Source organism: Mytilus galloprovincialis, chromosome 11 (assembly GCF_965363235.1).
Source record: "Mytilus galloprovincialis chromosome 11, xbMytGall1.hap1.1, whole genome shotgun sequence".
NCBI classification, from domain to species: Eukaryota; Metazoa; Mollusca; class Bivalvia; order Mytilida; family Mytilidae; genus Mytilus; species Mytilus galloprovincialis.
This window is the reverse complement of record NC_134848.1, coordinates 58,074,398-58,082,917: the sequence shown is the minus strand read 5'-3', so window position 1 is coordinate 58,082,917 and position 8,520 is coordinate 58,074,398. Positions and strand designations below refer to the sequence as shown.

Here is an 8,520-nt window from a genome sequence, read left to right as displayed (position 1 = left end):
CCTGAATAATTCAAAATCTCTTACTCCTTTCTTCCTGCACAATGGAAAACGTCAACCGCAATGCACGAACAATTTTTCAGTTTAAATCCATCAATCACAACTTCTTGACAAGATTTCTGTAAAATGAACACACAAGATTTATTTTTTTATTTTGTGCAATACACGTAATTTGTCACCTTAAAGCTTGTTCAAGTATTACATCATTAGATATTATCTGTGACATGGTGTGTTTTTAATGATTTAAATAACATGCATTTACACCTACACCAATAAATTATAAACAATAGACTTCCGTACATGTAAAAGTGTGTGTAGTCATGAATAAATAGCCTATTGTATAAAAGTTGGAAATGACCATGCTATTTCTACTTGTACAATTGACACATTTTTTGTAACTAGTTTAAGTTATTTTCTATGTAGTTGACATCAACAAAAACTTAGTAAATCCTCCATCTATGTCTGCTGGAAAACATAGATAAATAATGTAGTAGTATGGTTACTAATGAGACAACTATCCATCAAAGATATATGCATTAATTTAAATTTCATAAAAAAGATTATTATTAAAGTCTAAATCTAAAAGTTTGTTTAAGTATATATCGATTTTCAGACTCATCAAATATCACTTTTTAGTATTTTAAAAATCATCAAAATATCTACCTGGAAAATATTAAAATTTCATTGATATCATAACTCTCATTAGCAGTAGTTAAGCAAACATGGAAACCCCTAATGGAAGGCCCCAAACATAAAGTCATGCATATATCCATTAGCTATAAGCACCTGATGGAAGACCACAAACCAAAGTCATACATGTATGCCATAGGGACTGGTAGACTCTTTAATCATGATACATATTTTGTTTAGTCTAGTAAGCTAGTTATTTTTACCAAATAATACACCAAGATTATTGTATTTATCATCAATGTTCAGTATTTTGATTTGGATGGTCTCATTAGCACTCATACCACATCTTCTTATATCTATTGATAATAAGCATAAATCTTTATGATTTGGTGAAGAAAAAAAATTGACGCTCAGTGATTCCCAAGGTCTGACAAACATTTGGCAATGTCCAGTAAAAATTGTTTGATCTAGTAAAATTTCATCAATTACTGGAACAAATGAAAAGTGTAGATGTAAGACTTTTGTATTTTCATACTGTCATATGTAAAAGATGTGTAACACACTGACTGGACCAGTCAACTTTTAACAATTACTGGACCAACAGACCATTGAGGTAAAAAAAACTTTGGGACCTCTGGATGCTTGACAAATTTTCGGCAGTATCTGAGCCACTGGTAATGCACACATGCATACTTGTATACTGTAATTAGATATAAGAAGATGTTGTACAAGTGCCAATGAGACAATTCTCCATCTAAGTCACAATTTGTAAAAGTAAACCATTATAGGTCAATGTACTGCCTTCAACACTGAGTTTTGGCTCACACCGAACAGCAAGCTATAAAGGTCCACAAAAATAGCCAGTGCAAAACCATTCAAACAGGACAACCAACGGTCTAATCTATAAATAAACGAGAAATGAGAAACTCTTATGAACCACATCAACAAACGACAACCACCGAACATCAGATTCCTGACTCAGGACAGGTGCAAACAATTGCAGTGGGTTTTAACATTTTAATAGGTACTAACCTTCACCCTTACCTGCAGCTATACAGTATACTTCTTACCTTTATATCAAGCAGAGAAATTGAGTATCTGTCCTTATTCTACCGTTTAGTCACATAAACCTTCAATCTAAAAAGAATTTTTAACATGTATTTAGTATTCAGGTTAACAATTGATAGACCTCATGGATATAAATGTGTCATAAATCACATATTCATCTGTTTACCTTTAATCCTTTATATTACAAATTAAATGGTGAAATTCATGTCAAAAGATTTCACTTAAAATACTGATCATTAAAATCATAAGCCTTTCGCACTTCCCTTTGTTATCAGTTAAAATGAATCAGAAGTGAGTAGATAAATGTCTAAAACTTAATGGTTCAGTGATTTTGGACCATTAGTCTGAAGTTAAGATATTTGTGGATGCTTTATTTATAACAAGACACTGATTATTTTGTATGATTATTACTAAAATAGCATAAAATATTTTGATGAACAATCCCTTAGGCAATTTGATAGGAGGCCCAAATTATCATGATTGCTGACTTGGCATATATATCTTTGTAGAATATTCATCCCTAAGTAAAGTAAGGCTATTTTTGGTTTTGGGGCATTATAAACTGTTATTTTCATTTGATGTAGTCCAGTGAAAGACTTGTATAATTGAAAAGAATTTTAAAAAAGAAAGTTTTCGATGTTAAAGGCAATATACAAATAAGATTAAATATGAATACTACTTATAAATAAAGACAACTGACCACCAGAGACCAAATGAGGTTACACAGGGTTCAACAATTGCCCAGGACAAAACAGAGAATTATTTAGATTAAGAGTTTATTAAGAATTCTAGAAAATGGAAAGGTTTAGACCATGGGATGTTACTCCAGTGTAACCATACATGTAACCATGTTGTCTGTGCTATGGTCGAGTTGTTGTCTCTTTGACACATTTCCCATTTCCATTCTTAATTTTATACAAGGCCTTTTTTCAGAAGAAAACTAATGACAACACTGGAGTAACATCCCATGGTCTAAACCTTTCCATTTTCTAGAATTCTTAATAAACTCTTAATCTAAATAATTCTCTGTTACAAGTAAAATTCATCATGGGCAAGTATAAGCTGCAGTATACTTGTCCAAGTTAAAAGTTTAAGAGAATGAAAAATACCAAATTTAGTCTATAATAATTAGATAATTAGTACTTTTGCCCCTATCTAAGTGACTATTGACACCGTAAGAATATTGGCCAATCAGAATATGAATCTTTGGTGAATTAGGAGAACAAATTTTGAGGTCATAAAACTATTATATAAATAAATAATCTCCTAATATCATTGATTTTTTTTTAATTTAACGAAAAGAGGATTAGACTATTTGTACAAAAAATTTCGCCCTGATAATAGTTTATAAGTTTTCTCTTCCTCAACTCTCAACAGTATTTTTAATAATTTTAAGCATGTTAATTTTTTTAAAGTTGTGCTGTTACACCACTGTGCTGTTATACCACTGAAAGGGGACCTTTATCGGGACTCTAGGATCCGGTGTTTATAAGCTCAGGATTTCAGGATTGGTCCTTTCGGGATCCAAGAATTCTTTTTTCGAATTTCGGGATATCAGGATTTAAATTTCTCAAGTCTGTCCCAAGTAAGCGAAAGGTTAAGTGCTCTAAAATATATTTGTAGGACTCTAAAGTGCGATGGTACTCTAAAGCACAATGGTCACCCTAAAGTGCGACGGCTGTTATGTTTGCTAAAGTACGATGGACCAAAAGGGTAATGTTAAAGGGCTAAAAACTTTATAGAACACGGATGTGCAAAAGCTACGGTATGATAAGGTTTTATAACATATGTGATAGGTTTTATAATTACCGGTAGGCTTAAGTGATTGTTTCTAAATTAAGAAGAAATTAGGGCGTATCAAATATTGGATAATTGATGAAGCTTGCCGTTCACACAATCTATCATGAATGTGCATATCTCCCCTTAACGTCGTCATTGTAAATTACAAATACAAATCCTTTATTGTGAAACATTTATTTGTTTAAAACATTCTTAATTTAAATGTGAGAAATGCAATGTTCTCCTAGCTTTCTTCTTTTTTCACAGCGAATAAAAATACAGGTTGTCTTTTCCTACAATGTACAAACTAATTTTTTAGCAGACAATTTATGATTTACTCATGAAAACTTGTACTTTTATTTTACCGACTTTAATTTTCAATAAAATCAACAATATTTTAACAGGGACCGGAAAGTAAACTGCTACATAAACAATGATTTCAATGTAACCGTTAGCTTCTAATAGAAACAAGATAACTTATGCGAATACTTTTGTATCTGTATAGTAAGATAGTAGACTGCAGGACACAAACTTGTCTTTCTTTCAGCACCCCAAAAAAAATCGCATTTGCCTCAGCCGACAAAGCATGGTTATGTTAAAATGAGTAAGTCATGGACATTTGGTTTAAAGTTGTTAATCAAATATTCTAATTTATTTTTCGGCATGTTCATTTTTTGTTTGTATAAAAGACTGTTCATAATCCAGGGGTGTGGAAATGCTATGCCGACTCGCCCGACTCGTACATTTGAACAACCGGACAAGTAATTATTTTTGTCTTGGTTGCCCGTGGACAAGTAAAAAAATATACAACATGTACATTGATGTACAAGACAAAGTTCAAATCCAACAAAAACATAAAATTAATTTCAAAACGTATAAAGATGTTTAATTCATGTAAAAGAAACCAATCTTCAGCAAGTAAAAACATCAATGTTCATGACGATAAATATTACATGATACTGGAAATAGATCGATTACCAAAATAAATAAAAATAAGTACGCGAACTAGAGTCGCGTAACATTGCATTGGCTTTGTCCATTGACCCTAAATCGTCGATTAAGTTTTATCCATCATTTACCGGTTGTGTCATTTCTTTAAATTTTGTATCGAGATTCAGATTGACAAATACTTAATAAAAAGCTGGGCAAGCAAGACAAAAAGAATCATGAGTCGAGTAGAAAACCTTAAATGCAAACGGAGGACACAACGGAAGCGAGAATCACTGTCCTCAAATTTAGTATCTTATGTACCTACTGGCTACAATTTTTATTCCAAAACTGCTGCAAAATTGTCCTTTACATGTCATTTCATTGGTTGGTTTACTGTTAGGTTTCTGTCCCACTGATGTTAACCCATTTCCTACTTTCCTAATTTTTTACACATATAAACAAATGGATTTCAATCGTTTGTGATGCACAATAGTGCTAAGTAAGAATCATATATTAGCTAACAAAAAATATTTCAAAATTTATTGGGATCATCAGGGCAAGTAAATTTTTTTCCGGACAAGTAAAATTTTTAGTTTTACTTGCCCAGGGACAAGTGCTCACAACAAATATTTCCACACCCCTGTAATCCATAGTACGTTTACTATGTCTATACTTTCGCGGACCATCGACTTTAGCCTGTGTAGGCATCGCACTTTAGCGTGTGTAGGCATTGCACTTTAGCGTGTGTAGGCATCACACTTTAGCGTATACCATCGCACTTTAGCTTAACCATTGTACTTTAGCATCTCCATCGCACTTTAGAGTCCTACATATTCAATCCTGCCACATTCTTTTTGTGCGAATCCCGAATCAGGACCCTATACCGGTAGTTTAGTGGTTGTCATTGGTTCCTGACTTTCATATATGTTTTCTTTAAATTGTTTTGTTATAATTAAAATTAGGCTAATAAGTTTTCTGAGGTTCCCTATAATACACCATAATAGTTATTCCTGGCTGACCCAAGAATCTGTCCCCCTTGAACTAATGATGTCATACAACAGTCACTTTTCCATTGCTTGAGATATTTTGTATTATGATGTCAACATTGTACAGGAACCTGTGTGAAGACCAGAAATGACAGACAAATAGCGTTATGGTGTATTGCTTACAACCACTTTATTTAAACTAATGTCATTTCAGGGCCTTCTATAGCTGACTATGCTGTATGGGCATTATATAAAAAAGATGTGGTATGATTGCCAATGAGACAACTATCCACAAAAGACTAAAATGACACAAACATTAACAACTATAGGTCACTGTACGGCCTTCAACAATGAGCAAAGCCCATACTGCATAGTCAGCTATAAAAGGTCCCGATAAGACAATGTAAAACAATGCAAACGAGAAAACTAACGGCCTTATTTATGTAAAAAAATTGAACTAAAAACAAATATGTAACACATAAACAAACGACAACCACTGAATTACAGGCTCCTGACTTGGGACAGGCATAAACATAAATAATGTGGCGGGGTTAAACATGTTAGCGGAATCCCAACCCTCCCCTAACCTGGGACAGTGGTATAACAGTACAACATAAGAACGAACTATAAAAATATGTTGAAAAAGGCTTAACTCATCAGATGGACAAAAATAATTGTTCATTATTGAAAGCCATAATAAGACATGACATAAAACTTTATTTAGTCGGTTTAAGCCTTGCAAGCACAAACATAAGCTCTGAAGAGCTTTTAAAGGCCTTACAGTGACCGATAGTTGATAATTACTGTGTCATTTGGTCTGTTGTGGAGAGTTGTCTCATTTGCAATCATACCACATCTTCTTTTTTATATTAGGTGGAAAGTGCACTTTTTAAATATTTTAATGGGTAGCATCAGTTAGATATATAAAAGTTAAATCCAATTGGTTTTTCAGAAAGATAAAATCTAATATTATATATTGGATTATGATGGGTTTGTTTCCAGTGGCGGATCCAGAAATTTTCATAAGTGGGGGCCCACTGACTGACCTAAGAGGGGCCCGCTCCAGTCATGCTTCAGTGATTCCCTATATAAGCAACCAAATTTTTTCCCAAAAAGGGGGGGCCCGGGCCCCCTGCCCCCCCCCCCCCCCTAAATCCGCCTCTGGTTTCATCAATGCAGAAGATGATGAAATAAACAAACACATTTAATACTGTCCAATCAGTAACATTGTTTGAATCACCTATCGTTGTGTACATATCTATTGTTCATAGCAATCAATACAATGTTAAAAAACTGTTACCATTTATACTGTCTTCATTTACTCTTTTTGTGTGTGGCTTCTGGCTCGGTCTCCATAAAACCCCGCGAAATTTCAGAATTCAAGGTATGTAAAAACCCGAGACGATTTACACACAGGTTATCTCCCATTTTACAATTTTTGAGGAAAAAAAAAGTGAGATGGGAGACAACTCTATTTGCCCAATGAGCAAATTTATCCTTTACATTTGGTGAATGATAACCATCTATATTCTTGAGGATATTAAAAAGCACGATATTGACAATATCACAATATTTCACAGGAAAAAAAAAATTAAAATAGATACCAATGGTGTGTCTGTAAAGAGTCTTCAAATAGTTTGAGATTTTGGAATTAGACTATTAAATTAAAAAAAAAATGTTTATACCGGTATCTAACATAATCTGTTGGTCTTTTTCATATAACCTGATGTATAAAATACCTATTACTGACCAGTTTTTTAAGCACAAAATTACAATGGATAATGTAATCCTAATTTGTGTTTTTGATATTAGTAAGTTATCTTCTAACAAAAGAGTTGTCTCTCATCTCTTTATTCTAACAAAACACAAGCATCACAGATAGATGTCATCAAATAAAACAGTCAGATATGTTTTAGTTTTTTTCAATGCAAATTTCTATATTAAACTAAAATATAATAGACAGGATCTTCTATTTATTAAGAATGACTGATTCTTCTCTTGAAATCTGAAAATGGTTGATGTACACTTTTTGAGGGAGGGTGGGGGGTCTGAAAAAGTGTACGTTTTGTACACTTTGGAAAATGGTTGACAATTATGGATGACCCCTAAAGCTTTATTTAGAGTCGGTATAGGCAATGCAAGCACAAACATAAGCTCTAAAGATCTTTTAAAGGCCTTACAGTGACCGATAGTTGATAATTACTGTGTCATTTGGTCTGTTGTAGAGAGTTGTCTCATTTGCAATCATACCACATCTTCTTTTTTATATTAGGTGGAAAGTGCACTTTGAATATCTTAATGGGTAGCATCAGTTAGACATCTAAAAGTTAAATCCAATTGGTTTTTCAGAAAGATAAAATCTAATATTATATATATTGCCATTGGATTATGATGGGCTTGTTTCATCAATGCAGAAGATGATGAAATAAACAAACACATTTTAAAAATACTGTCCAGTCAGTAACATTGTTTGAATTACCTATTGTTGTGTACATACCTATTGTCCATAGCAATCAATACAATGTAAATAAACTGTTACTATTTATACTGTCTTCATTTTACTCTTTCTGTGTGTGGCTTCTGGCTCTGTCTCCATAAAACCCCGCGAAATTTCAGAATTCTGGTTTTTACATTCCTTGAATGTAAAAACCCGAGACGATTTGCACATAGGTTATCTCCCATTTTACAATTTTTGAGGAAAAAATATTGTGAGATGGGAGACAACTCTATTTGCCCAATGAGCAAATTTATCCTATACATTTGGTGAATGATAACTATCTATATTCTTGAGGATATTAAAAAGCATGATATTGACAATATCACAATATTTCACAGGAAAAAAAACTTGAAATAGATACCAATGGTGTGTCTGTAAAGAGTCTTCAAATAGTTTGAGATTTTGGAATTAAGACTATTAAATTAAAAAAAAGGTTTATACCAGTATCTAACATAATCTTTTGGTCTTTTTCATATAACCTGATGTATAAAATACCTATTACTGGCCAGTTTTTTAAGCACAAAATTACAATGGATAATGTAATCCTAATTTGTATTTTTGATATTAGTAAGTGATCTTCTCATCTCATTTTTTTAGTTCAAAATTTATAAAATAAATGGGAAATAACTATCA

The 8,520-nt window shown here is 32.7% G+C and overlaps 1 long non-coding RNA gene across 1 annotated transcript; it reads right to left on the bottom strand.

The window, feature by feature from the left end:
* On the bottom strand, positions 1 to 2,176 carry LOC143052460 (uncharacterized). Its single transcript, XR_012971122.1, has 3 exons — positions 1,862 to 2,176; positions 1,698 to 1,764; positions 1 to 116 (listed from the first exon to the last, which is right to left on the bottom strand). It is a non-coding gene; the product is annotated as an uncharacterized LOC143052460 (long non-coding RNA).
* Positions 2,177 to 8,520: the final 6,344 nt, after the last annotated feature.